Below are 24031 nucleotides of genomic sequence, written 5' to 3' on the forward strand. Positions count from 1 at the left end.
GCCTATAGCTTCCTTATGCTCTCTCAATACGTCTAACAATTTCTCCTCCTGAGAAGCATGTAGATCCGAAGCTATGATTACTGGCAAAGTTTCGACTGGACTTAGGAACTTATACTTAAGATTGTCCGGCAAGGGCTTAAGTTCTTTTTTAGGAGGCTCACGTACTGTTGCCTCCTCTTCTTCCTTGCTCACCAGAGGAGCAAACTCTAAAATGGCGTTTACTTGCTCAAGTAACTCATCCAAGTCCAAATCCTCTCTGAACTGAGCAAAGCATGCCTCCAAGGGGTCTTTGGTGCTTGATTCTTCCTCTATGATCTCCTCAATCAAGCAGGCACTTCCGATCTCATCACATTCCCTCGGCCTTTTGCTGATGTCAAAGATGTTCGCTCCATTGTCATATTGCCGAAGGAGATCTTCATTACCCCCGTCCTACAGTTGATCAAGGCGTTAGCCGTAGCTAAGAATGGTCGCCCGAGGATCACCAGTATTTGAACTCCAACGTTCTGTACCGGCTCAGTATCTAGCACTATAAAATCCACGGGGAAATAAAACTTGTCTACCTTAATCAAAACATCCTCCACTATTCCCCGTGGTATCTTAACTGACCGATCAGCCAGCTGCAGTGTCATAGAGGTGGGCTTCAATTCTCCTAACCCCAATTGCAGGTAAACTGAATAGGGTAGGAGATTGACACTGGCTCCAAGGTCAAGCAGCGCCTTCTCAATGTGGCTGATGCCTATTGTGCAGGAAATAGTAGGACATCCGGGGTCCTTATACTTGATAGGCAGCCTACACTGGAGGATTGAGCTGACTTGCTCGGTCAAACAAAATTTTTTCGGGACATTGGTTTTCCGCTTTACAGTTACTAAATCCTTCAAGAACTTAGCATAAGACGGCACTTGTTTGATGGCATCCAAGAACAGGATGTTGATCTGCACTTGTTTGAACACCTCCAGAATGTCCTCGAACTTTCCTCCTTTCTTTGGCACGAGAAGTCTATCAGGGAATGGCGCCTTAGGTATGAACGACCTAGGAGGAGTCTCTATGGTCGGAGCTAATGTAGATGGCTCGGCATCTCTCTTCTCTACGCTCTTGCTTCCTTGTCCTTCTTGTGCAGCAAGGTTCTCCTCAGGGTGAACCACTTGGTTGTCTACTTGTTTCCCTGACCTCAGTGTGACAACGGCTTGCACATGCTCCAGCCCATGCACTGCATTTGACGAACTTCCCACATGGAACTGCAACTTTGGATTTGGCACAGGCTGACTAGGGAGCTTTCCCTTCTCTCTCTCCCCCAGGTGACTAGCAATTTGCCCGATCTAGGTCTTCATCTTGGCAATAGCTTGAGTGTTCACCATGGTAGCATTCTTCACGTCATTGATGGATTGGCCTATAAGCTGGATGAAAGCCTTAAGAGTGTCTTCCAAAGAAGACTGTGAAGAAGAGGCAGGGGCTTGAGTAGGGGCTTGGTATGATGGTGCTGGCTGGGATGGACGGCTTTGATGGTGAATCGGCTGATGAAATCCAAGGGGATATTGAGTATGGGATTGGTGAGGAACTCCCCCTTGAGCCATAGGCTGGTTCTGCTTCCAAGAAAAGTTAGGGTGGTTCCGCCACCCTGGATTGTACGATTCGGAGAAAGGTCCATTGGCTTGCTTCCTATAGTCGTTGAAAGCCTTCACTTGCTCCATTGATGACTCGACAAAAGCCGGCAATGATGGGCAAGTCTGTGCTAAATGCATGGGACTAGCACAGATGGAACAGCAGTCAACATGGAATGGATTGGCAGCATTCATGGATTTGCTAACAACTAGGGCTTCGACCTTTTTGGTGAGGGCATCTATCTTCATTTTTAATTCTATATCCTCCTTAATCTGGTAGATGCCTCCCTTCTTCTGAATGCGAGCAGCTTTATCTCGACAGCTTGAAAAATCCCACTGTTGGGAATTGTCGGATAACTGATCTAAGGTCCTATACGCCTCCTCTCCCGTCAAACTCAGAAATGCGCCTCCGCTCATCGACTCGATCATGCTACGGTTGGATTGAGTTAATCCTTGATAGAAAAATTGCACGAGTCTCCACTTCTCGTATCCATGTGGAGGGCACTTAATCAGCATATCTTGAAATCTCTCCCAACTCTCAGAAAATTTCTCATCTTCTTCTTGAGTAAATGAGCTTATCTCCTTCCTACACTCATTGACTTTGGACATGGGGAAGAATTTGTTGTAAAGCTTGTTTAGCAAGTTCTCCCAAGAAGTGATGGAACCAGGCATGTTTGAATCCAACCATGCCTTGGCTCTATCATGGAGTGAGAAAGGAAAAAGCCTAAGATGCACAGACTCTTCAGAAAAATTTTGAAATTTGAAGGTGGCACAGATGTCTTTGAACTTCTTCACATGGCTATAAGGATTTTTGAGGTCCAAGCCATGGAATACGGGTAGGAGTTGGATGACATGAGGCTTGAGGTCAAAGTGAGTGGCATTGGTTGGGGGTAACACTATACATGAAGGAGAATTTGTTGCAACGGGTGCAAACAAATCCCTAAGTGTCCTAGTATGATCAACGTTTTCTCCCCGATTCCTCTCATTCTCATTCGCAAGCATGTTATCTCCCATCTCAATAGAATTTCTAAACCTTCTCCTAAGAGTTCTTTCAATTTCGGGATCTAAAGATGTCTAGTCTAGGTTCAATGATCTTCTACCAAGCATACACCAAGCATACACAAATGTTTAACCAAAAGACAAACAAAAATAAGGAAAAGAATTTTCTAATGGGGAACAAAGTTCTCCAAAGTACAATCTAGGCTAGTTCCCAGGTAGGTGAGGGGGGTCACACTGGACACACTTAAATCCCAAGACCTTTCCTTGCCAGAATTCACCTTGTCATTGCCTTTAGATAGCTAAGTAGACCCACACTAGCAAGAAATTTTTTTTTTTTTTTTTTTTTTTTTTTTTTTTTTTTTAAATCAAAGAAAAATAATACAACTAAGATAAAATGTAAAGACTAACAAAAATGCAAACAAAGATAGGAGCTAAAGTAAAAATAAGAATACTTACAAATTGGGACCAAAAAGAAGTTTTGGTAAAAATATCTGCTATTGATCTTATCCAGGAGCTGCCTTCTGAGTTGAGGTCGATCGATCTAATTTAAAGTCGATCGATCGAAAATCGATCGATCGAATATTTGTGCAGGAACAGAAAGAGAAATAGGAACAAAAACAGAACATAAACTTTTTTTTTTTTTTTTTTTTTTTTTTTAATCTTTTGTTAGAACAAAATAAAACAAATTGAGGGTAACATGAAACACAAACTACACAAAATTTGAACTAAATTATAATGAACTAAAACAAAATTAAACAAACTGCAAAATACTATTAAACAGAAACAAATTATGAACAAAAATGAACAAAATGGACTAAAAGAAGTACTGGAACAGAGATACTCTCCTAGTTCCGAGCTGCTGCTGTGCAGAAAGTTCGTTCGATCGAAGTCTATTTCGATCAATCGAATATATTTTCGATCGATCGACTTTATATAATGCAGATGCTAATTCGACCGATCGAAACTCGATCGATCGAATTTATTTTCGATTGATCGATTCTTCAGGGCACCCAGTAAGTTGCAGAAGCTGCAGAATAGATCCGGGAAAAACAAAGAAAGAACTTAGAATGCAGAACAGAAGCTAAACAACAGAAAAATGAAACAAAAATCTATCTAACTAGTAGAAAAACAAAATCAATCAAACAAAAACCAATTTTTGAACCGATTTCCCCGGCAACGGCGCCAAAAACTTGATGTGTGTTTTAATGAGTACTCGCAAGCGCACGAATCGTTTGCAATATAGTCTGTGCAAGTGCGAGGTCGAATCCACAGGAAAATGGTCAAATGTTGGTGTCTTGTTTAATCAACTTCATTTTAACCTAGTTCCAAAGGTTTGGGGATTGATTCAAGAGCAAAAGACGAAATAAAAGAGATGGAATGAAATATGCAAATTAAAAGGAACTAAGGCTAAGGAATCTACCAAACCAAATCCAACAACTCACACTCTTGGTTTTCACTTGAACACCCTAAGAACATTAAGCTTTGGGTGTCATTCAAGTTTCTCAACCACATACTCTAGAACCATTAAATGAATCCAACTCAAAGATAAATCACAAAGAGTACCCATTTGAAATCAAATCATCCAATGTATCCATTCAATGAACAAATCACAATGGATATCATCATTCAAACCGATAAAACAATGTATCCATCGGTTGAAACACAATAAATGTCCTATATCTACTAATAACCACATTCATTGCAAAAGATAAAGCATTTAAATGAATGGAACCTGAATAACAAATATGATATATCATCAAATGTGCAAGAATTATAACAAGAGTGTGAGTGTCATCAATGGAAAGGTTTCATCCTCAACCTTAATTAAGGTTACTAGCCTTCCATGACTAAGAACACCACAAGAAAATGAAGAACAACCATGGAAATAAAAGGAAAGCTTTATAAAAAGAAAGTGTCTAAGAACAAAAGCTACTGGAATACACTACAAAATGCATGAAATTAAACCTAGCTACTGTTCTCTGAACTCTCTCTATAAGGAGGTATGGCTATGGCTTTTATAGAAGGAAATTAGGGCTAGAAACCCATGTAAAATGACTCCTCTAACCCCCTCTAGGGTTCCTCTCTTGCTAGAGACAACCAAGGTCATGCAACCAGCGTGTTCTGCTGCGAAAATCAGAGGGAGAGCTGCTTTTTGTCATGGAGAAGCTCCTGATTGGGTGTTCTGGCGCGCTTTTGCAAAAGTAAGTTCTGGGAAATTTTGATCGATCGACTTTTATTCGATCGATCGAGTTCTTCAGAACTTCCGAATTTTCCAAGCAATTCCACATGAATTTTGCCATTCCTCACTTATTAACCTACAAAACATAAAAACACAAAAACAAACCAAAGCATCAGAAAATAACAAGGCCAACGGTCTAACTTATGTAAATTAAGGGGTCCAAATAGACAATATTTGGCACTCATCATTATTATTATTATTTTATTTTATGCGCCGGTGAGGGGAAGGCTCTTTCCGGCGCGCACGCGGTGGCCACCTAGCGGAGCTGGGTGAACACATTTTTGGGCTCAAAATCCATTGTTTTGACTTCCAGGCACGCCGTTTCCATCCGTACTCTACACTAAAAGCGTTTTTAAGGAGTTTTCGGCTCATTCTATTGCATTTAATTGTTGTATTGTGTGTTTTTTTTATTGGTTGGCACGTGGAAACGTCTGAGAACCGGATCCCATCACTATGGGAGCCAGTTCAGTTAGACGAGTGAGGGTTATAAGTTTTTTACGTAACTCTACTAACGGGTGGGATCATACCAGCACTAATTCACCGGATCCCATCAAAACTCCGCAGTTAAGCGTGCTTCGGCGAGAGTAGTACTAAGATGGATGACCTCCTAGGAAGTCCTCGTGTTTCACCCCTCGTTTCACTTTTTTCAATTATTTTTTTGCCGTTATTATTATTATTATTATTATTATTATTATTTTATTTTTTGCGCCGGTGAGGGGAAGGCTCTTTCCGGTGCGCACGCGGTGGCCACCTAGCGGAGCTGGGTGAGCACATTTTCGGGCTCAAAATCCATCATTTTGACCTCCAGGGACGCCGTTTCCATCCGTACTCTACCCTAAAAGCGTTTTTAAGGAGTTTTCGGCTTATTCTATTGCATTTAATCGTTGTATTGTGTGTTTTATTTATTGGGTGGCACGTGGACACGTCTGAGCATCATATCCCATCACTATGCGGGCCAGTTCAGTTAGACGAATGAGGGTTATAAGTTTTTTGCGTAACTCTACTAACGGGTGCGATCATCCCAGCACTAATGCACCGGATCCCATCAGAACTCCGCAGTTAAGCGTGTTTGGGCGTGAGTAGTACTAGGATGGGTGACCTCCTAGGAAGTCCTCGTGTTGCACCCCTCGTTTTACTTTTTTCAATTATTTTTTTGCCGTTATTATTATTATTATTTTATTTTTTGCGCCGGTGAGGGGAAGGCACTTTCCGGCGCGCACGCGGTGGCCACCTAGCGGAGCTGGGTGAGCACATTTTCGGGCTCAAAATCCATCGTTTTGACCTCCAGGCACGCTGTTTTAATCCGTACTCTACACTAAAAGCGATTTTAAGGAGTTTTCGGCTCATTCTATTGCATTTAATCGTTGTATTGTGTGTTTTAATTATTGGGTGGCACGTGGACACGTCTGAGCACCAGATCCCATCACTATGCGGGCCAGTTCAATTAGACGAGTGAGGGTTATAAGTTTTTTGCGTAACTCTACTAACGGGTGCGATCATCCCAACACTAATGCACCGGATCCCATCAGAACTCCGCAGTTAAGCGTTCTTGGGCGTGAGTAGTACTAGGATGGGTGACCTCCTGGGAAGTCCTCGTGTTGCACCCCTCGTTTTACTTTTTTCAATTATTTTTTTGCCGTTATTATTATTATTATTTTATTTTTTGCGCCGGTGAGGGGAAGGTTCTTTCCGGCGCGCACGCGATGACCACCTAGCAGAGCTGGGTGAGCACATTTTCGAGCTCAAAATCCATCATTTTGACCTCTAGGCACTCGCGTTTCCATCCGTACTCTATACTGAAAGCATTTTTAAGGAGTTTTCGGCTCATTCTATTGCATTTAATCATTGTATTGTGTGTTTTATTTTATTGGGTGGCTCGTGGACACGTCTGAGCACCGGATCCCATTACTATGCGGGCCAGTTCAGTTAGACGAGTGAGGCTTATAAGGTTTTTGCGTAACACTACTAACAGATGCGATCATACCAGCACTAATGCACTAGATCACATCAGAACTCTATAGTTAAGCGTGCTTGGGCGAGAGTAGAACTAGTATGGGTGACCTCCTGGGAAGTCCTCGTGTTTCTCCCCCTGTATCACTTTTTTCAATTATTGTTTTGCCGTTTTTATTATTTTTTTTTTCTTTTTTGCTCCGGTGATGGGAACGCTCTTTCCGGCGCGCACGAGGTGGCCACCTAGCGGATGTGGGTGAGCACATTTTCGGGCTCAAAATCCATCGTTTCCAGGCACGCTGTTTCCATCCATACTCTATACTGACTGCCTTTTTACGGAGTTTTCGGCTCATTCTATTGCATTTAATCGTTGTATTGTGTGTTTTCTTTTATTGGGTGGCACGTGGACACGTCCGAGCACCAGATCGCAACACTATGCGGGCTAGTTCAGTTTGACGAGTGAGGATTATAGGTTTTTTGCGTAACTTTACTAACGGTTGCGATCATACCGGTACTAATGCACCGGATCCCATCAGAACTCAGCAGTTAAGCGAGATTGGGTGAGAGTTGTACTAGGACGGGTTACCTCCTGGGAAGTCCTCGTGTTGCACACCTTGTTTTACTTCTTTCAATTATTTTTTTGCCGTTATAATTATTATTTTTTGCGCCAGTGAGGGAAAGGCTCTTTCTGGTTCAAAATCCATCGTTTTGACCTCCAGGAACGCTGTTTCCATCCATACTCTATACTGACTACCTTTTTACGGAGTTTTCGGCTCATTCTATTGCATTTAAACGTTGTAATGTGTGTTTTATTTTATTGGGTGGCACGTCGACACGTCCGAGCTCCGGATCCCTTCACTATGCGGGCCAGTTCAGTTAGACAAGTGAGGCTTATACTTTTTTTGCGTAACTTTACAAATGGGTGCGATCATACCAGCACTATTGCCCCGGATCCCATTAGAACTCTGCTGTCAAGCGTGTTTGGGCGAGAGTTGTACTAGGATTGGTGAGCTCCTGGGAAGTTCTTATGTTGCACCCCTCGTTTTTCTTTTTTCTATTTTTTTCTGAAATTATTTTTTATTTTTATTTTTTGTGTCGATGAGCGGAAGGCACTTTAAGGCGCCCACGCGGTAGCCACCTAGCGGAGCTGGGTGAGCACATTTTCAGGCTCAAAATCCATCGTTTTGAACTCCGGGCACGCCGTTTCAATCTGTACTCTATACTGAAAGCGTTTTTAAGGAGCTTTCGGCTCATTCTATTGCATTTAATCGTTGTATTGTATGTTTTATTTTATTGGGTGGCACGTGGACACGTTTGAACTCCGGATCCCATCACTATGCGGGCCAGTTCAGTTAGACGAGTGAGGCTTATAAGTTTTTTGCGTAACTTTACAAACGGGGTCGATCATACCAGCACTAATGCACCGGATCCCATCAGAACCCCGCTGTCTAGCGTGCTTGGGCGTGAGTAGTACTAGGATGGGTGACCTCCTTGGAAGTCCTCGTGTTCCACCCTTAGTTTTACTTTTTTCAATTATTTGTTTCTGCTATTATTATTTTTTATTTATTTTTTACGTCGGTGAGGGGAAGGCTCTTTATGGCGCACACGCGGTGGCCACCTAGCGGAGCTGGGTGAGCACATTTTCGGACTTAAAATCCAACATTTTGAACTCCAGGCACGCCGTTTCCATCCGTACCCTATACTGAAAGCGTTTCTAAGGAGTTTTCGGCTCATTCTATTGCATTTAATCGTTGTATTGTGTGTTTTATTTTATTGGGTGGCAGGTAGACATGTCTGAGCACCGGATCCCATCACCATGCGGGCTAGTTCAGTTAGACAAGTGAGGCTTATAAGTTTTTTGCGTAACTCTACTAACGGGTGCGATCATACCAGCACTAATACACCAGATCCTATCAAAACCCCACAGTTAGCATGCTTGGACAAGAGTAGTACTAGGATGGGTGACCACCTAGGAAGTCCTCGTGTTGCTCCCAACTTTTTTTAATTATTTTTTTGCTGTTATTATTATTATTTTTTATTTATTTTTTGCATCGGTGAGGGGAAGGCTCTTTCCGGTTCGCACGCGGTGGCCACCTAGCGGTGCTGGTGAGAACATTTTCGGGCTCAAAATCCATCGTTTTGACCTCCAGGCACCCCGTTTCAATCCGTACTCTATACTAAAAGCATTTTTAAGGAGTTTTCGGCTCATTCTATTGCATTTAATCGTTGTATTGTGTGTTTTATTTTATTGGGTGGCTCGTGGACACGTCGGAGCACCGGATCCCATTACTATGCGGGCCAGTTCAGTTAGAGGAGTGAGGCTTATAAGTTTTTTGCGTAAAACTACTAAATGGTGCGATCATACCAGCACTAATGCACCGGATCGCATCAGAACTCTATAGTTAAGCGTGCTTGGGCGAGAGTAGAACTAAGATGGGTGACCTCCTGTGAAGTCCTCGTGTTTCACCCCCCGTTTCACTTTTTTCAATTATTTTTTTGCCCTTTTTTTTATTTTTTTTATTTTTTACGTCGGTGAGGGGAAGGCTCTTTAAGGCGCGCACGCGGTGGCCACCTAGCGGAGCTGGGTGAGCACATTTTCGGGCTCAAAATCCATCGTTTTGAACTCCAGGCACGCCGTTTCCATCCGTACTCTATACTGAAAGCGTTTTTAAGGAGTTTTCGGATCATTCTATTGCATTTAATCGTTGTATTGTGCGTTTTATTTTATTGGGTGGCACGTGGACACGTTTGAGCTCCGGATCCCATCACTATGCGGGCCAGTTCAGTTAGACGAGTGAGGCTTATAAGTTTTTTGCGTAACTCTACAAACAGGGTCAATCATTCTAGCACTAGTGCGCCAGATCCCATCAGAACTCCGCTGTCTAGCATGCTTGGGCGAGAGTAGTACTAGGATGGGTGACCTCCTAGGAAGTCCTCGTGTTCCCCCCCTTGTTTTACTTTTTATTATTATTATTTTTTTTTTTTTTTTGCGTCTGTGAGGGGAAGGCTCTTTAAGGCGCGCACGCGGTGGCCACCTAGCGGAGCTGGGTGAGCACATTTTCGGACTCAAAATCTATTGTTTTGAACTCCAGGCACGCCGTTTCCATCTGTACCCTATACTGAAAGCGTTTTTAAGGAGTTTTCGGCTCATTCTATTGCATTTAATTGTTGTATTGTGTGTTTTATTTTATTGGGTGGCACGTGGACATGTCTGAGCACCGAATCCCATCACCATGCAGGCCAGTTCAGTTAGACGAGTGAGGCTTATAAGTTTTTTGCGTAACTCTACTAACGGGTGCGATCATACCAGCACTAATATACCGGATCCAATCAAAACCCCGCAGTTAAGCATGCTTGGACGAGAGTAGTACTAGGATGGGTGACCTCCTGGGAAGTCCTCGTATGGCTCCCAACTTTTTTTAATTATTTTTTTGCCGTTATTGTTATTATTTTTATTTATTTTTTGCGCCGGTTTGGGGAAGGCTCTTTCCGGTTCGCACGCAGTGGCCACCTAGCGGTGCTGGGGAGAACATTTTCGGGTTCAAAATCCATCGTTTTGACCTCTAGGCACACCGTTTCGAACAGTATTCTATACTGAAACCGTTTTTACGGAGTTTTCAGCTCATTCTATTGCATTCAATCGTTGTATTGTGCGTTATATTTTATTGGGTAGCACGTGGACACGTCTGAGCACCAAATCCCATCGCTATGCGGGCCAGTTCTATTAGACGAGTGAGGCTTATAGGTTTTTTGCGTAACTTTACTAACGGGTGCGATCATACCAGCACCAATACACCGGATCTCATCAGAATTCCGCTGTCAAGCGTTTTTGGGCGAGAGTTGTACTAGGATTGGTGAGCTCCTGGGAAGTCCTCATGTTGCACCCCTCGTTTTACTTTTTTCTATTTTTTTTCAGTTATTATTATTATTATTTTTTTTGCGTCGGTCAGGGGAAGGCTCTTTAAGGCGCGCACGCGGTGGCCACCTAGCGGAGCAGGGTGAGCACATTTTCGGGCTCAAAATCCATCATTTTGAACTCCTAGCATGCCGTTTCCATCCGTACTCTATACTGAAAGCGGTTTTATAGAGTTTTCAGCTCATTCTTTTGCATTTAATCGTTGTATTGTTCGTTTTATTTTATTGGGTGGCACGTGGACACGTCTGAGCACCGGATCCCATCACTATGCGGGCCTGTTCAGTAAGACGAGGGAGGCTTATAAGTTTTTTTTGTAACTCTACAAACGGGTGCGATCATACCAGCACTAATGCATCGGATCCCATCAGAACTCCGTTGTCAAGCATGTTTGGGCGAGAGCTGTACTAGGATTGGTGACCTCCTGGGAAGTCCTCGTGTTGCACCCCTTGTTTTACTTTTTTCAATTATGTTTTTTTTGCCGTTATAGTTATTATTTTTTTATTTTTTGCGTCGGTGAGGGGAAGGCTCTTTAAGGCGCGCTCGCGGTGGCCACCTAGCGGAGCTGGGTGAGCACATTTTTGGACTCAAAATCCATCGTTTTGAACTCCAGGCACGCCATTTCCATCCGTAACCTATACTGAAAGCGTTTTTAAGGAGTTTTCGGCTCACTCTATTGCATTTAATCGTTCTATTGTCCATTTTATTTTATTGGGTGGCACGTGGACACGTCTGAGCACCGGATCCCAACACTATGCGGGCCAGTTCAGTTAGACGAGTGAGGCTTATAAGTTTTTTGCGTAACTCTACTAACGGGTGTGATCATACCAGCACTAATGCACCCGATTCCATTTGAAGTCTGCAGTGAAGCGTGCATGGGCGAGAGTAGTACTTGGATGGGTGACCTCTTGGAAGTCCTCGAATTGCACCCTCATTTTCCTTTTTTCAATTATTTTTTTGTTGTTATTATTATTTTTTTTAGCGCCAGTGAAGGGAAGTCTATTTTCTGCGCGCACGCGGTTCCCACCTAGCTGAGCTGGTGTGCACATTTTAGGGTTCAAAATTCATCGTTTTGATCTCCAGGCACGTGCATTTCCATCGGTACTCTATATTGAAAGCGTTTTCAAGGACTTTTCGGCTCATTCTATTGCATTTAATCGTTGTATTGTGTGTTTTATTTTATTGGGTGGCACTTGGACACGTCTAAGCACCGGATCCCATCACTATGCAGACCAGTTTTCTTAGACGAGTGAGGCTTATAAGTTTTTTATGTAACTCTACTAACAGGTGCCATCATACCAGCACTAACGCACCGAATCCAATCAGAACTCCTTAGTCAAGAGTGCACGAGAGTAGTACTAGGATGAGTGACCTCTTGGGAAGTCCGCGTGTTGCACCCCTCGTTTTACTTTTTTCAATTATTTTTTTTCTATTGTTAATATTTTTTTTTTCTGTGCCAGTGAAGGGAAGGCTCTTTTTGGCGCGCACGTGGTTTCCACCTAGAGGAGCTAGGTGAGCACATTTTCGGGCTCAAAATCCATCGTTTTGACCTCAATGCTCGCTGTTTCCATCCGTACTCTATACTGAAAGAGTTTTTAAAGAGTTTTCGGCTCATTCTATTGCATTTAATCGTTGTATTGTGTGTTTTATTTTATTGAGTGCTACGTGGACACGTCTGACCACCGGATCCCATCACTATGCGCACCAGTTCAGTTAGATGAGTGGAGCTTATAAGTTTTTTGCGTAACTCTACTAACGGGTTCGATCATACCTACACTAATGCACAGGAACGCTGCAGTCAAGCGCGCTTTGGAGAGATTAGTACTAGGATGGGTGACCTCCTGGGAAGTCCTCGTGTTGCACCCCTCGTTTTACGTTTTTCAATTATTTTTTATATATTATTATTATTATTTTTTTTTTTTGGGCTGGTGAGGTAAAGGTTCTTTCCAGCGGTGGCCACCTAGAAGAGCTCGGTGAGCACATTTTCGGGCTCAAAATCCATGGTTTTGACCTCTAGGCACGCCGTTTCCATCCGTACTCTACACTGAATGCGTTTTTAAGGAGTTTTCGGCTCATTCTCTTCCATTTGATCGTTGTATTGTCCGTTTTATTTTATTGGGTGGCACGTGGACACGTTTGAGCATTGGATCCCAACACTATGCGGGCCAGTTCAGTTAGACGAGTGAGCCTTATAAATTTTTTGCGTAACTCTACTAATGGATGCGATCATACCAGCACTAATGCACCAGATCCAATCAGAACTCAACAGTCAAGCGTGGTTGGGTGAGAGTAGTACTAGGATGAGTGACCTCTTGGGAAGTCCTCGTGTTGCACCCCTCTTTTTACTTTTTTCAATTATTTTTTTGCTGTTATTATTATTATTACTATTTTTTTGGCGCCGGTGAGGGCAATGCTCTTTTCGGCGCGCACGCGGTGGCCACTTAGCTGAGCTGGTGTGCACATTTTAGGGCTCAAAATCAATCGTTTTGATCTCCAGGCGCGTGCATTCCCATCCGTACTCTATATTGAAAGCGTTTTCAAGGACTTTTCGGCTCATTCTATTGCATTTAATCGTTGTATTGTGTGTTTTATTATATTGGGTGGCACGTGGACACGTCTAAGCATCGGATCCCATCACTATGCGGGCCAGTTTTCTCAGACGAGTGAGGCTTATAAGTTTTTTATGTATCTCTACTAACAGGTGCCATCATACCAGCACTAATGCACCGGATCCAACCAGAACTCCTCAATCAAGAGTGCGCGAGAGTAGTACTAGGATGAGTGACCTCCTGGGAAGTCCGCGTGATGCACCCCTCGTTTTACTTTTTTCAATTATTTTTTTTCTGTTGTTAATATTTTTTTTTTCCGCGTCAGTGAAGGGAAGGCTCTTTTCGGCACGCACATGGTTTCCATCTAGCGAAGCTAGGAGAGCACATTTTCGGGCTCAAAATCCATCGTTTTGACCTCCACGCACGCCGTTTCCATCCGTACTCTATACTGAAAGCGTTTTTATGGATTTTTCGGCTCATTCTATTGCATTTAATCGTTGTATTGTGCGTTTTATTTTATTGGGTGGCACATGGACACATCTGAGCATCGGATCCTATCCCTATGCGGGCTAGTTCAGTAAGACGAGTGAGAATTATAAGTTTTTTGTGCAACTCTACAAACGGGTGCGATAATACCAGCACTAATGCATCGGATCCCATCAGAACTCCGTTGTCAAGCGTGTTTGGGCGAGAGTTGTACTAGGATTGGTGAGCTCCTGGGAAGTCCTCGTGTTGCACCCCTCGTTTTACTTTTTTTTTTTTTTTTTTTTTCTGTTATTATTATTCTTTTTTTTTTTTTTGCATCGGTGAGGAGAAGGCTCTTTAAGGCGCGCACGCGGTGGCCTCCTAGCGGAGCTGGGTAAGCACATTTTCGGGCTCAAAATCCATCGTTTTGAACTCCAGGCACGCCGTTTCCATCCGTACTCTACACTGAAAGCGTTTTTAAGGAGTTTTCGGCTCATTCTATTGCATTTAATCGTTGTATTGTGTGTTTTATTTATTGGGTGGCACGTGGACACGTCTGAGCACCGGATCCCATCACTATGCGGGCCAGTTCAGTTAGACGAGTGAGGGTTATAAGTTTTTTGCGTAACTCTACTAAAGGGTGCGATCATCCCAGCACTAATGAACCGGATCCCATCAGAACTCCGCAGTCAAGCGTGCTTGGGCGTGAGTAGTACTAGGATGGGTGACCTCCTGGGAAGTCCCCGTGTTGCACCCCTCGTTTTACTTTTTTCAATTATTTTTTTGCCGTTGTTATTATTATTATTTTATTTTTTGTACCGGTGAGGGGAAGGCCCTTTCCAGCGCGCACGCGATGGCCACCTAGCGGAGCTGGGTGAGCACATTTTCGAGCTCAAAATCCATCGTTTTGACCTCTAGGCACGTGCTTTTCCATCCGTACTCTATTCTGAAAGCGTTTTTAAGGAGTTTTCGGCTCATTCTTTTGCATTTAATCGTTGTATTGTGTTTTTTATTTTATTGGGTGGCTCATGGACACGTCTGAGCACCGGATCCCATTACTATGCGGGCCAGTTCAGTTAGACGAGTGAGGCTTATAAGGTTTTTGCGTAACACTACTAACAGGTGCGATCATACCAGCACTAATGCACCGGATCCCATTAGAACTCTGTAGTTAAGCGTGCTTGAGCGAGTGTAGAACTATTATGGGTGACCTCCTAGGAAGTCCTCGTGTTTCACCACCCGTTTCACTTTTTTCAATTATTTTCTTGCCGTTTTTATTATTTTTTTTTCTTTTTTGCTCCGGTGGTGGGAACCCTCTTTCCGGCGCGCACGCGGTGCCCACCTAGCGGAGCTGGGTGAACACATTTTCAGACTCAAAATCCATCGTTTTTAACTTCAGGAACGCCGTTTCCATCCGTACTCTTTACTGAAAGCGTTTTTAAGGAGTTTTCGGCTGATTCTATTGCATTTAATAGTTGTATTGTGCGTTTTATTTTATTGGGTGGCACGTCGACATGTCTGAGCACTGGATCCCATCACTATGCCTGCCAGTTTTCTTAGAAGAGTGAGGCTTATAAGTTTTTTGCGTAACTCTACAAACGGGGTCAATCATACCAGCACTAATGCATTGGATCCCATCAAAACTCCGCTGTCTAGCGTGCTTGGGCGAGCGTAGTACTAGGATGGGTGACCTACTGGGAAGTCCTCGTGTTGCACCCCTTGTTTTACTTTTTTAAATTATTTGTTTCTGTTATTATTATTTTTTTTTATTTTTTGCGTCTTTGAGGGGAAGGCTCTTTAAGGCGCGCACGCGGTGGCCACCTAACGGAGCTGGGTGAGCACATTTTCGGACTCAAAATCCATCGTTTTGAACTCCAAGCACGCCGTTTCCATCCGTACCCTATACTGAAGGCGTTTTTAAGGACTTTTCGGCTCATTCTATTGCATTTAATCGTTGTATTGTCCGATTTATTTTATTGGGTGGCACGTGGACACGTCTGAGCACCGGATCCCAACACTATGCGGGCCAGTTCAGTTAGACGAGTGAGTCTTATAAGTTTTTTGCTTAACTCTACTAACGGGTGCGATCATACCTGCACTAATGCACCGGATCCCATCAGAATGCTGCAGTCAAGCGCGCTTGGGAGAGAGTAGTACTAGGATGGGTGACCTCCTGCGAAGTCCTCGTGTTGCACCCCTCGTTTTACGTTTTACAATTATTTTTTATATATTATTATTTTTTTTTTTGGGCCGGTGAGGGGAAGGTTCTTTCCAGCGGTGGCCGCCTAGAAGAGCTCGGTAAGTACATTTTCGGGCTCAAAATCCATGGTTTTGACCTCTAGGCACGCCGTTTCCAACTGTATACTACACTGAATGCGTTTTTAAGGAGTTTTCGGCTCATTCTCTTGCATTTGATCGTTGTATTGTCCGTTTTATTTTATTGGGTGGCACGTGGACACGTTTGAGCACTGGATCCCAACACTATGCGGGCCAGTTCAGTTAGACGAGTGAGGCTTATAAATTTTTTGCGTAACTCTACTAACGGATGCGATCATACCAGCACTAATGCACCGGATCCAATCAGAACTCAACAGTCAAGCAAGGTTGGGTGAGAGTAGTACTAGGATGAGTGACCTCTTGGGAAGTCCTCGTGTTGCACCCCTCTTTTTACTTTTTTCAATTATTTTTTTGCTGTTATTATTATTATTATTATTTTTTTGGCGCCGGTGAGAGCAATGCTCTTTTCGGCGCGCACGCGGTGGCCACTTAGCTGAGCTGGTGTGCACGTTTTAGTGCTCAAAATCAATCGTTTTGATCTCCAGGCGCGTGCATTCCCATCCATACTCTATATTGAAAGCGTTTTCAAGGACTTTTCGGCTCATTCTATTGCATTTAATCGTTGTATTGTGTGTTTTATTATATTGGGTGGCACGTGGACACGTCTAAGCATCGGATCCCATCACTATGCGGGCCAGTTTTCTCAGACGAGTGAGGCTTATAAGTTTTTTATGTAACTCTACTAACAGGTGCCATCATACCAGCACTAATGCACCGGATCCAACCAGAACTCCTCAATCAAGAGTGCGCGAGAGTAGTACTAGGATGAGTGACCTCCTGGGAAGTCCGCGTGTTACACCCCTCGTTTTACTTTTTTCAATTATTTTTTTTCGGTTGTTAATATTTTTTTTTTCCGCGTCAGTGAAGGGAAGGCTCTTTTCGGCGCGCACGTGGTTTCCACCTAGCGAAGCTAGGAGAGCACATTTTCGGGCTCAAAATCCATCGTTTTGACCTCCACGCACGCCGTTTCCATCCGTACTCTATACTGAAAGCGTTTTTATGGAGTTTTCGGCTCATTCTTTTGCATTTAATCGTTGTATTGTGCGTTTTATTTTATTGGGTGGCACATGGACACGTCTGAGCATCGGATCCTATCCCTATGCGGGCCAGTTCAGTAAGACGAGTGAGACTTATAAGTTTTTTGTGCAACTCTACAAACGGGTGCGATCATACCAGCACTAATGCATCGGATCCCATCAGAACTCCGTTCTCAAGCGTGTTTGGGCGAGAGTTGTACTAGGATTGGTGAGCTCCTGGGAAGTCCTCGTGTTGCACCCCTCGTTTTACTTTTTTCTTTTTCTTTTTTTTCTGTTATTATTATTCTTTTTTTATTTTTTGCGTCGGTGAGGAGAAGGCTCTTTAAGGCGCGCACGCGGTGGCCTCCTAGCGGAGCTGGGTAAGCACATTTTCGGGCTCAAAATCCATCGTTTTGAACTCCAGGCACGCCGTTTCCATCCGTACTCTACACTGAAAGCGTTTTTAAGGAGTTTTCGGCTCATTCTATTGCATTTAATCGTTGTATTGTGTGTTTTATTTATTGGGTGGCACGTGGACACGTCTGAGCACCGGATCCCATCACTATGCGGGCCAGTTCAGTTAGACGAGTGAGGGTTATAAGTTTTTTGCGTAACTCTACTAAAGGGTGCGATCATCCCAGCACTAATGAACCGGATCCCATCAGAACTCCGCAGTCAAGCGTGCTTGGGCGTGAGTAGTACTAGGATGGGTGACCTCCTGGGAAGTCCCCGTGTTGCACCCCTCGTTTTACTTTTTTCAATTATTTTTTTGCCGTTGTTATTATTATTATTTTATTTTTTGTACCGGTGAGGGGAAGGCCCTTTCCAGCGCGCACGCGATGGCCACCTAGCGGAGCTGGGTGAGCACATTTTCGAGCTCAAAATCCATCGTTTTGACCTCTAGGCACGCGCTTTTCCATCCGTACTCTATTCTGAAAGCGTTTTTAAGGAGTTTTCGCCTCATTCTTTTGCATTTAATTGTTGTATTGTGTTTTTTATTTTATTGGGTGGCTCGTGGACACGTCTGAGCACCGGATCCCATTACTATGCGGGCCAGTTCAGTTAGACGAGTGAGGCTTATAAGGTTTTTGCGTAACACTACTAACAGGTGCGATCATACCAGCACTAATGCACCGGATCCCATTAGAACTCTATAGTTAAGCGTGCTTGGGCGAGAGTAGAACTATTGTGGGTGACCTCCTGGGAAGTCCTCGTGTTTCACCACCCGTTTCACTTTTTTCAATTATTTTCTTGCCGTTTTTATTATTTTTTTTTCTTTTTTGCTCCGGTGGTGGGAACCCTCTTTCCGGCGCGCACGTGGTGCCCACCTAGCGGAGCTGGGTGAACACATTTTTAGACTCAAAATCCATCGTTTTTAACTTCAGGCACGCCGTTTCCATCCGTACTCTTTACTGAAAGCGTTTTTAAGGAGTTTTCGACTGATTCTATTGCATTTAATAGTTATATTGTGCGTTTTATTTTATTGGGTGGCACGTCGACATGTCTGAGCACCGGATGCCATCACTATGCCTGCCAGTTTTCTTAGACGAGTGAGGCTTATAAGTTTTTTGCGTAACTCTACAAACGGGGTCAATCGTACCAGCACTAATGCATTGGATCCCATCAAAACTCCGCTGTCTAGCGTGCTTGGGCGAGGGTAGTACTAGGATGGGTGACCTACTGGGAAGTCCTCGTGTTGCACCCATTGTTTTACTTTTTTAAATTATTTGTTTCTGTTATTATTATTTTTTTTTATTTTTTGCGTCTTTGAGGGGAAGGCTCTTTAAGGCGTGCACGCGGTGGCCACCTAGCGGAGCTGGGTGAGCACATTTTCGGACTCAAAATCCATCGTTTTGAACTCCAAGCACGCCGTTTCCATCCGTACCCTATACTGAAGGCTTTTTTAAGGACTTTTCGGCTCATTCTATTGCATTTAATCGATGTATTGTCCGATTTATTTTATTGGGTGGCACGTGGACACGTCTGAGCACCGGATCCCAACACTATGTGGGCCATTTCAGTTAGACGAGTGAGGCTTATAAGTTTTTTGCGTAACTCTACTAACGGGTGCGATCATACCAGCACTAATGCACCGGATCCCATCAAAACGCTGCAGTCAAGCGCGCTTGGGAGAGAGTAGTACTAGGATGGGTGACCTCCTGCGAAGTCCTCGTGTTGCACCCCTCGTTTTACTTTTTTCAATTATTTTTTATATATTATTATTATTTTTTTTTTTGGGCCGGTGAGGGGAAGGTTCTTTCCAGCGGTGGCCACCTAGCAGAGCTCGGTGAGCACATTTTCGGGCTCAAAATCCATGGTTTTGACCTCTAGGCACGCCGTTTCCATCCTTACTATATACTGAAAGAATTTTTAAGGAATTTTTGGCTCATTCTATTGCATTCAATCGTTGTATTGTGTGTTTTATTTTATTGGGTGCCACGTGGGCACGTCTGAGCACCTGATCCCATCACTATGCAGGCCAGTTCAGTTAGACGAGTGAGGGTTATAAGTTTTTTGCTTAACTCTACTAACAGGTGCGATCATACCATCACTAATGCACCCTATTCCATTTGAAGTCTGCAGTGAAGCGTGCTTAGGCGAGAGTAGTACTTGGATGGGTGACCTCCTGGGATGTCCTCGTGTTGCACCCTCCTTTTCCTTTTTTCAATTATTTTTTTGTTGTTATTTTTATTTTTTGCCCAGCTAGCGGAGCTGGTTGAACACATTTTCGGGCTCGAAATCCGTCGTTTTGAATTCCAAGCACGCTGTTTCCATCCGTACTCTATACAGAAAGCCATTTTAAGGAATTTTCGGCTCATTCTATTGCATTTTATCTTTGTATTGTGCGTTTTATTTTATTGGGTGGCACGTGGACACGTCCGAGCACCAGATCCTGTCACTATGCGGGCCAGTTCAGTTAGACGAGTGAGGCTTATAAGTTTTTTGCGTAACTCTACAAACGGGTTCGATCGTACGAACACTAATGCACCAGATCCTGTCAGAACTCCTCTGTCAAGAGTGTTTGGGCAAGGGTTGAACTAGGATTGGTGAGCTCGCCGGAAGTCCTCGTGTTGCACCCCTCATTTTACTTTTTTCTATTTTTTTCTGTTTTTATTTTATTTTATTTTTTTTTTGCGTCGGTGAGGGGAAGGCTATTTAAGGTGCGCACGCGGTGGCCACCTAGCGGAGCTGGGTGAGCACATTTTTGGGCCTAAAATCCATCTTTTTGAACTCCAGGCACGCCGTTTCCATCCATACTCTATACTGAATGCGTTTTTAAGGAGTTTTCGGCTCATTCTATTGCATTTAATCGTTGTATTGTTTGTTTTATTTTATTGGGTGGAACGTGGACACGTTTGAGCACCGGATCCCAACACTATTCGGGCCAGTTCAGTTAGACGAGTGAGGCTTATAAATTTTTTGCGTAACACTACTAACAGGTGTGATCATACCAACACTAATGCACCAGATCCCATCAGAACTCTATAGTTAAGCGTGCTTGGGCGTGAGTAGTACAAGGATGGGTGACCTCCTAGGAAGTCCTCGTGTTGCACCCCTCGTTTTACATTTTTCAATTATTTTTTTGCCGTTATTATTATTATTATTTTATTTTTTGTGCCGGTGATGGGAACGCTCTTTCCGGCGCGCACGCGATGGCCACCTAGCTGATCTGGGTAAGCACATTTTCGGGCTCAAAATCCATCGTTTTGAACTCCAGGCACGCTGTTTCCATCCGTACTCTATACTGACTGCCTGTTTCCATCCGTACTCTATACTGACTGCCTTTTGACCTCCAGGCAAGCCGTTTCAATCCGTACTCCATACTAAAAGCATTTTTAAGGAGTTTTCGGCTCATTCTAATGCATTTAATCGTTGTATTGTGTGTTTTATTTTATTGGGTGGCACATGGACACATCTGAGCACCGGATCGCAACACTATGCGGGCTAGTTCAGTTAGACGAGTTAGGCTTATAGGTTTTTTGTGTAACTTTACTAACTGTTGCGATCGTACCAGCACTAATGCGCCGAATCCCATCAGAACTCAGCAGTTAAGCGAGATTGGGCGAGAGTTGTACTAGGACGGGTTAACTCCTGGGAAGTCCTCGTGTTGCACCCCTCGTTTTACTTTTTTCAATTATTTTTTTGCCGTTATAATTATTATTTTTTGCGCCAGTGAGGGAAAGGCTCTTTCTGGTTCAAAATCCATCGTTTTGACCTCCAGGAACGCCGTTTCCTTCCGTACTCTATACAGAAAGCGTTTTTAAGGAGTTTTCGGCTTATTCTATTGCATTTAAACGTTGTAATGTGTGTTTTATTTTATTGGGTGGCACGTCGCCACGTCCGTGCACCGGATCCCTTCACTATGCGGGCCAATTCAGTTAGACAAGTGAGGCTTATACTTTTTTTGCATAACTTTACTAATGGGTGCGATCATACCAGTACTATTGCCCTGGATCCCATCAGAACTCTGCTATAAAGCGTGTTTGGGCAAGAGTTGTACTAGGATTGGTGAGCTCCTGGGAAGTTCTTATGTTGCACCCGTCGTTTTACTTTTTCCTATTTTTTTCTGTAATTATTATTATTATTATTTTTTTGAGTCGATGAGCGGAAGGCACTTTAAGGCGCGCACGCGGTAGCAACCTAGCGGAGCTAGGTGAGCACATTTTCAGGCTTAAAATCCATCGTTTTGAACTCCGAGCACGCCGTTTCCATCCGTACTCTATACTGAAAGCGTTTTTATGGAGTTTTCGGCTCATTCTATTGCATTTAATCGTTGTATTGTGCGTTTTATTTTATTGGGTGGCACATGGACACGTCTGAGCACCGGATCCCATCACTATGCGGGCCAGTTCAGTAAGACGAGTGAGGCTTATATGTTTTTTGTGTAACTCTACAAACGGGTGCGACATACCAGCACTAATGCATTGGATCCCATCAGAACTCCGCTGTCAAGCTTTTTTGGGTGAGAGTTGTACTAGGATTGGTGAGCTCCTGGGAAGTCCTCGTGTTGCACCCCTCGCTTTACTTTTTTCTATTTTTTTTTTCAGTTATTATTATTATTATTATTATTATTTTTTTTTTGCAATGGTGAGGGGAAGGATCTTTAAGCCGCGCACGCTGTGGCCACCTAGCGGAGCAGGGTGAGCACATTTTCGGGCTCAAAATCCATCGTTTTGAACTCTGGGCACGCCGTTTCCAACCGTACTCTATACTAAAACCGTTTTTACGGAGTTTTCGGCTCATTCTATTGCATTCAATCGTTGTATTGTGCGTTATATTTTATTGGGTAGCACGTGGACACGTATGAGCACCGGATCCCATTGCTATGCGGGCCAGTTCTGTTAGACGAGTGAGGCTTATAGGTTTTTTGCTTAACTTTACTAACGGGTGCGATCATACCAGCACTAATGCACCGTATCTCATCAGAACTCCGCTGTCAAGTGTTTTTGGGCGAGAGTTGTACTAGGATTGGTGAGCTCCTGGGAAGTCCTCGTGTTGCACCCCTCGTTTTACTTTTTTCTATTTTTTTTTCAGTTATTATTATTATTATTTTTTTTTTACAATGGTGAGGGGAAGGCTCTTTAAGCCGCGCACGCTGTGGCCACCAAGCGGAGCAGGGTGAGCACATTTTCGGGCTCAAAATCCATCGTTTTGAACTCTGGGCACGCCGTTTCCATCCGTACTCTATACTGAAAGCGGTTTTATGGAGTTTTCGGCTCATTCTTTTGCATTTAATCGTTGTATTGTGCGTTTTATTTTATTGGGTGGCACGTGGACACTTCTGAGCACCGGATCCCATCACTATGCGGGCCAGTTCAGTAAGACGAGTGAGGCTTATATGTTTTTTGTGTAACTCTACAAACGGGTGCGATCATAACAGCACTAATGCATCGGATCCCATCAGAACTCCGTTGTCAAGCGTGTTTGGGCAAGAGTTGTACTATGATTGGTGAGCTCCTGGGAAGTCCTCGTGTTGCACCCCTCGTTTTACTTTTTTCTTTTTCTTTTTTCTGTTATTATTATTCTTTTTTTACTTTTTGCGTCGGTGTGGAGAAGGCTCTTTAAGGCGCGCACGCGGTGGCCTTCTAGTGGAGCTGGGTGAGCACATTTTGGGCTCAAAATCCATCGTTTTGAACTCCAGGCACGCCGTTTCCATCCGTACTCTATACTGAAAGCGTTTTTAAGAAGTTTTCGGCTCATTCTATTGCATTTAATCGTTGTATTTTACATTTTATTTTATTGGGTGGCACGTGGACACGTTTGAGCTCCGGATCCCATCACTATGCGGGCCAGTTCAGTTAGACGAGTGAGGCTTATAAGTTTTTTGTGTAACTCTACAAACGGGATCGATCATACCAGCACTAATGCACCAGATCCCATCAGAACTCCGCTGTCAAGCGTGCTTGGGCGAGAGTAGTACTAGGATGGGTGACCTCCTGGGAAGCCCTCGTGTTCCACCCCTTGTTTTACTTTTTTCAATTATTTGTTTCTGTTATTATTATTTTTTTTTTATTTTTTGCGTCGGTGAGGGGAAGGCCCATTAAGGTGCGCACGCGGTGGCCACCTAGCGGAGCTGGGTGAGCACATTTTCGAACTCAAAATCCATCGTTTTGAACTCCAGGCACGCCGTTTCCATCCGTACCCTATACTGAAAGCGTTTTTAAGGAGTTTTTGGCTCATTCTATTGCATTTAATAGTTGTATTGTGTGTTTTATTTTATTGGGAGGCACGTGGACATGTTTGAGCACCGGATCCCATCACCATGCGGGCCAGTTCAGTTAGACGAGTGAGGCTTATAAGTTTTTTGCGTAACTCTACTAACGGGTGCGATCATACCAGCACTATTACACCGGATCCTATCAAAACCCCGCAGTTAAGCATGCCTGAACGAGAGTAGTACTAGGATGGGTGACCTCCTGGGAAGTCCTCTTGTTGCTCCCAACTCTTTTTAATTTATTTTTTGT

At 43.7% G+C, this 24031-nt stretch overlaps 12 non-coding genes and 23 pseudogenes across 12 annotated transcripts; all 35 read left to right on the forward strand.

The window, feature by feature from the left end:
- Positions 1 to 5349: 5349 nt before the first annotated feature.
- On the forward strand, positions 5350 to 5468 carry LOC133852981 (5S ribosomal RNA). Its single transcript, XR_009896159.1, has one exon. It is a non-coding gene; the product is annotated as a 5S ribosomal RNA (ribosomal RNA).
- A 376-nt stretch (positions 5469 to 5844) lies between these two features.
- On the forward strand, positions 5845 to 5963 carry LOC133852886 (5S ribosomal RNA). The gene has a single exon (XR_009896068.1). It is a non-coding gene; the product is annotated as a 5S ribosomal RNA (ribosomal RNA).
- A 361-nt stretch (positions 5964 to 6324) lies between these two features.
- LOC133852938 (5S ribosomal RNA) lies at positions 6325 to 6443 on the forward strand. Its single transcript, XR_009896118.1, has one exon. It is a non-coding gene; the product is annotated as a 5S ribosomal RNA (ribosomal RNA).
- A 363-nt stretch (positions 6444 to 6806) lies between these two features.
- Positions 6807 to 6925, forward strand: LOC133853004 (5S ribosomal RNA; annotated as a pseudogene).
- Positions 6926 to 7281: 356 nt separating this feature from the next.
- Positions 7282 to 7400, forward strand: LOC133853022 (5S ribosomal RNA; annotated as a pseudogene).
- A 306-nt stretch (positions 7401 to 7706) lies between these two features.
- LOC133853031 (5S ribosomal RNA) lies at positions 7707 to 7825 on the forward strand (annotated as a pseudogene).
- Positions 7826 to 8182: 357 nt separating this feature from the next.
- Positions 8183 to 8301, forward strand: LOC133853025 (5S ribosomal RNA; annotated as a pseudogene).
- Positions 8302 to 8662: 361 nt separating this feature from the next.
- On the forward strand, positions 8663 to 8780 carry LOC133853052 (5S ribosomal RNA; annotated as a pseudogene).
- A 357-nt stretch (positions 8781 to 9137) lies between these two features.
- On the forward strand, positions 9138 to 9256 carry LOC133852997 (5S ribosomal RNA). The gene has a single exon (XR_009896174.1). It is a non-coding gene; the product is annotated as a 5S ribosomal RNA (ribosomal RNA).
- Positions 9257 to 9616: 360 nt separating this feature from the next.
- On the forward strand, positions 9617 to 9735 carry LOC133853046 (5S ribosomal RNA; annotated as a pseudogene).
- A 344-nt stretch (positions 9736 to 10079) lies between these two features.
- Positions 10080 to 10198, forward strand: LOC133853011 (5S ribosomal RNA; annotated as a pseudogene).
- A 356-nt stretch (positions 10199 to 10554) lies between these two features.
- Positions 10555 to 10673, forward strand: LOC133853038 (5S ribosomal RNA; annotated as a pseudogene).
- Positions 10674 to 11029: 356 nt separating this feature from the next.
- Positions 11030 to 11148, forward strand: LOC133852991 (5S ribosomal RNA). The gene has a single exon (XR_009896168.1). It is a non-coding gene; the product is annotated as a 5S ribosomal RNA (ribosomal RNA).
- Positions 11149 to 11513: 365 nt separating this feature from the next.
- LOC133853007 (5S ribosomal RNA) lies at positions 11514 to 11631 on the forward strand (annotated as a pseudogene).
- Positions 11632 to 12917: 1286 nt separating this feature from the next.
- On the forward strand, positions 12918 to 13036 carry LOC133853020 (5S ribosomal RNA; annotated as a pseudogene).
- An 834-nt stretch (positions 13037 to 13870) lies between these two features.
- LOC133853003 (5S ribosomal RNA) lies at positions 13871 to 13989 on the forward strand (annotated as a pseudogene).
- A 362-nt stretch (positions 13990 to 14351) lies between these two features.
- On the forward strand, positions 14352 to 14470 carry LOC133852924 (5S ribosomal RNA). The gene has a single exon (XR_009896103.1). It is a non-coding gene; the product is annotated as a 5S ribosomal RNA (ribosomal RNA).
- A 363-nt stretch (positions 14471 to 14833) lies between these two features.
- On the forward strand, positions 14834 to 14952 carry LOC133853016 (5S ribosomal RNA; annotated as a pseudogene).
- Positions 14953 to 15313: 361 nt separating this feature from the next.
- LOC133853029 (5S ribosomal RNA) lies at positions 15314 to 15432 on the forward strand (annotated as a pseudogene).
- Positions 15433 to 15792: 360 nt separating this feature from the next.
- Positions 15793 to 15911, forward strand: LOC133852994 (5S ribosomal RNA). The gene has a single exon (XR_009896171.1). It is a non-coding gene; the product is annotated as a 5S ribosomal RNA (ribosomal RNA).
- Positions 15912 to 16256: 345 nt separating this feature from the next.
- On the forward strand, positions 16257 to 16375 carry LOC133853040 (5S ribosomal RNA; annotated as a pseudogene).
- An 834-nt stretch (positions 16376 to 17209) lies between these two features.
- LOC133853014 (5S ribosomal RNA) lies at positions 17210 to 17328 on the forward strand (annotated as a pseudogene).
- A 362-nt stretch (positions 17329 to 17690) lies between these two features.
- LOC133852925 (5S ribosomal RNA) lies at positions 17691 to 17809 on the forward strand. The gene has a single exon (XR_009896104.1). It is a non-coding gene; the product is annotated as a 5S ribosomal RNA (ribosomal RNA).
- Positions 17810 to 18172: 363 nt separating this feature from the next.
- Positions 18173 to 18291, forward strand: LOC133852993 (5S ribosomal RNA). The gene has a single exon (XR_009896170.1). It is a non-coding gene; the product is annotated as a 5S ribosomal RNA (ribosomal RNA).
- Positions 18292 to 18652: 361 nt separating this feature from the next.
- Positions 18653 to 18771, forward strand: LOC133853030 (5S ribosomal RNA; annotated as a pseudogene).
- A 360-nt stretch (positions 18772 to 19131) lies between these two features.
- LOC133852995 (5S ribosomal RNA) lies at positions 19132 to 19250 on the forward strand. The gene has a single exon (XR_009896172.1). It is a non-coding gene; the product is annotated as a 5S ribosomal RNA (ribosomal RNA).
- Positions 19251 to 19598: 348 nt separating this feature from the next.
- LOC133853041 (5S ribosomal RNA) lies at positions 19599 to 19717 on the forward strand (annotated as a pseudogene).
- A 787-nt stretch (positions 19718 to 20504) lies between these two features.
- LOC133852966 (5S ribosomal RNA) lies at positions 20505 to 20623 on the forward strand. The gene has a single exon (XR_009896145.1). It is a non-coding gene; the product is annotated as a 5S ribosomal RNA (ribosomal RNA).
- A 441-nt stretch (positions 20624 to 21064) lies between these two features.
- LOC133853043 (5S ribosomal RNA) lies at positions 21065 to 21183 on the forward strand (annotated as a pseudogene).
- A 306-nt stretch (positions 21184 to 21489) lies between these two features.
- On the forward strand, positions 21490 to 21608 carry LOC133853049 (5S ribosomal RNA; annotated as a pseudogene).
- Positions 21609 to 21965: 357 nt separating this feature from the next.
- On the forward strand, positions 21966 to 22083 carry LOC133853053 (5S ribosomal RNA; annotated as a pseudogene).
- Positions 22084 to 22452: 369 nt separating this feature from the next.
- Positions 22453 to 22571, forward strand: LOC133853033 (5S ribosomal RNA; annotated as a pseudogene).
- Positions 22572 to 22930: 359 nt separating this feature from the next.
- LOC133853028 (5S ribosomal RNA) lies at positions 22931 to 23049 on the forward strand (annotated as a pseudogene).
- Positions 23050 to 23409: 360 nt separating this feature from the next.
- LOC133852980 (5S ribosomal RNA) lies at positions 23410 to 23528 on the forward strand. The gene has a single exon (XR_009896158.1). It is a non-coding gene; the product is annotated as a 5S ribosomal RNA (ribosomal RNA).
- A 361-nt stretch (positions 23529 to 23889) lies between these two features.
- On the forward strand, positions 23890 to 24008 carry LOC133853035 (5S ribosomal RNA; annotated as a pseudogene).
- The last annotated feature ends 23 nt before the right edge of the window (positions 24009 to 24031 follow it).

The sequence above is a fragment of the Alnus glutinosa genome, chromosome 12 (assembly GCF_958979055.1).
Source record: "Alnus glutinosa chromosome 12, dhAlnGlut1.1, whole genome shotgun sequence".
In the NCBI taxonomy this organism is placed as follows: Eukaryota; Viridiplantae; Streptophyta; class Magnoliopsida; order Fagales; family Betulaceae; genus Alnus; species Alnus glutinosa.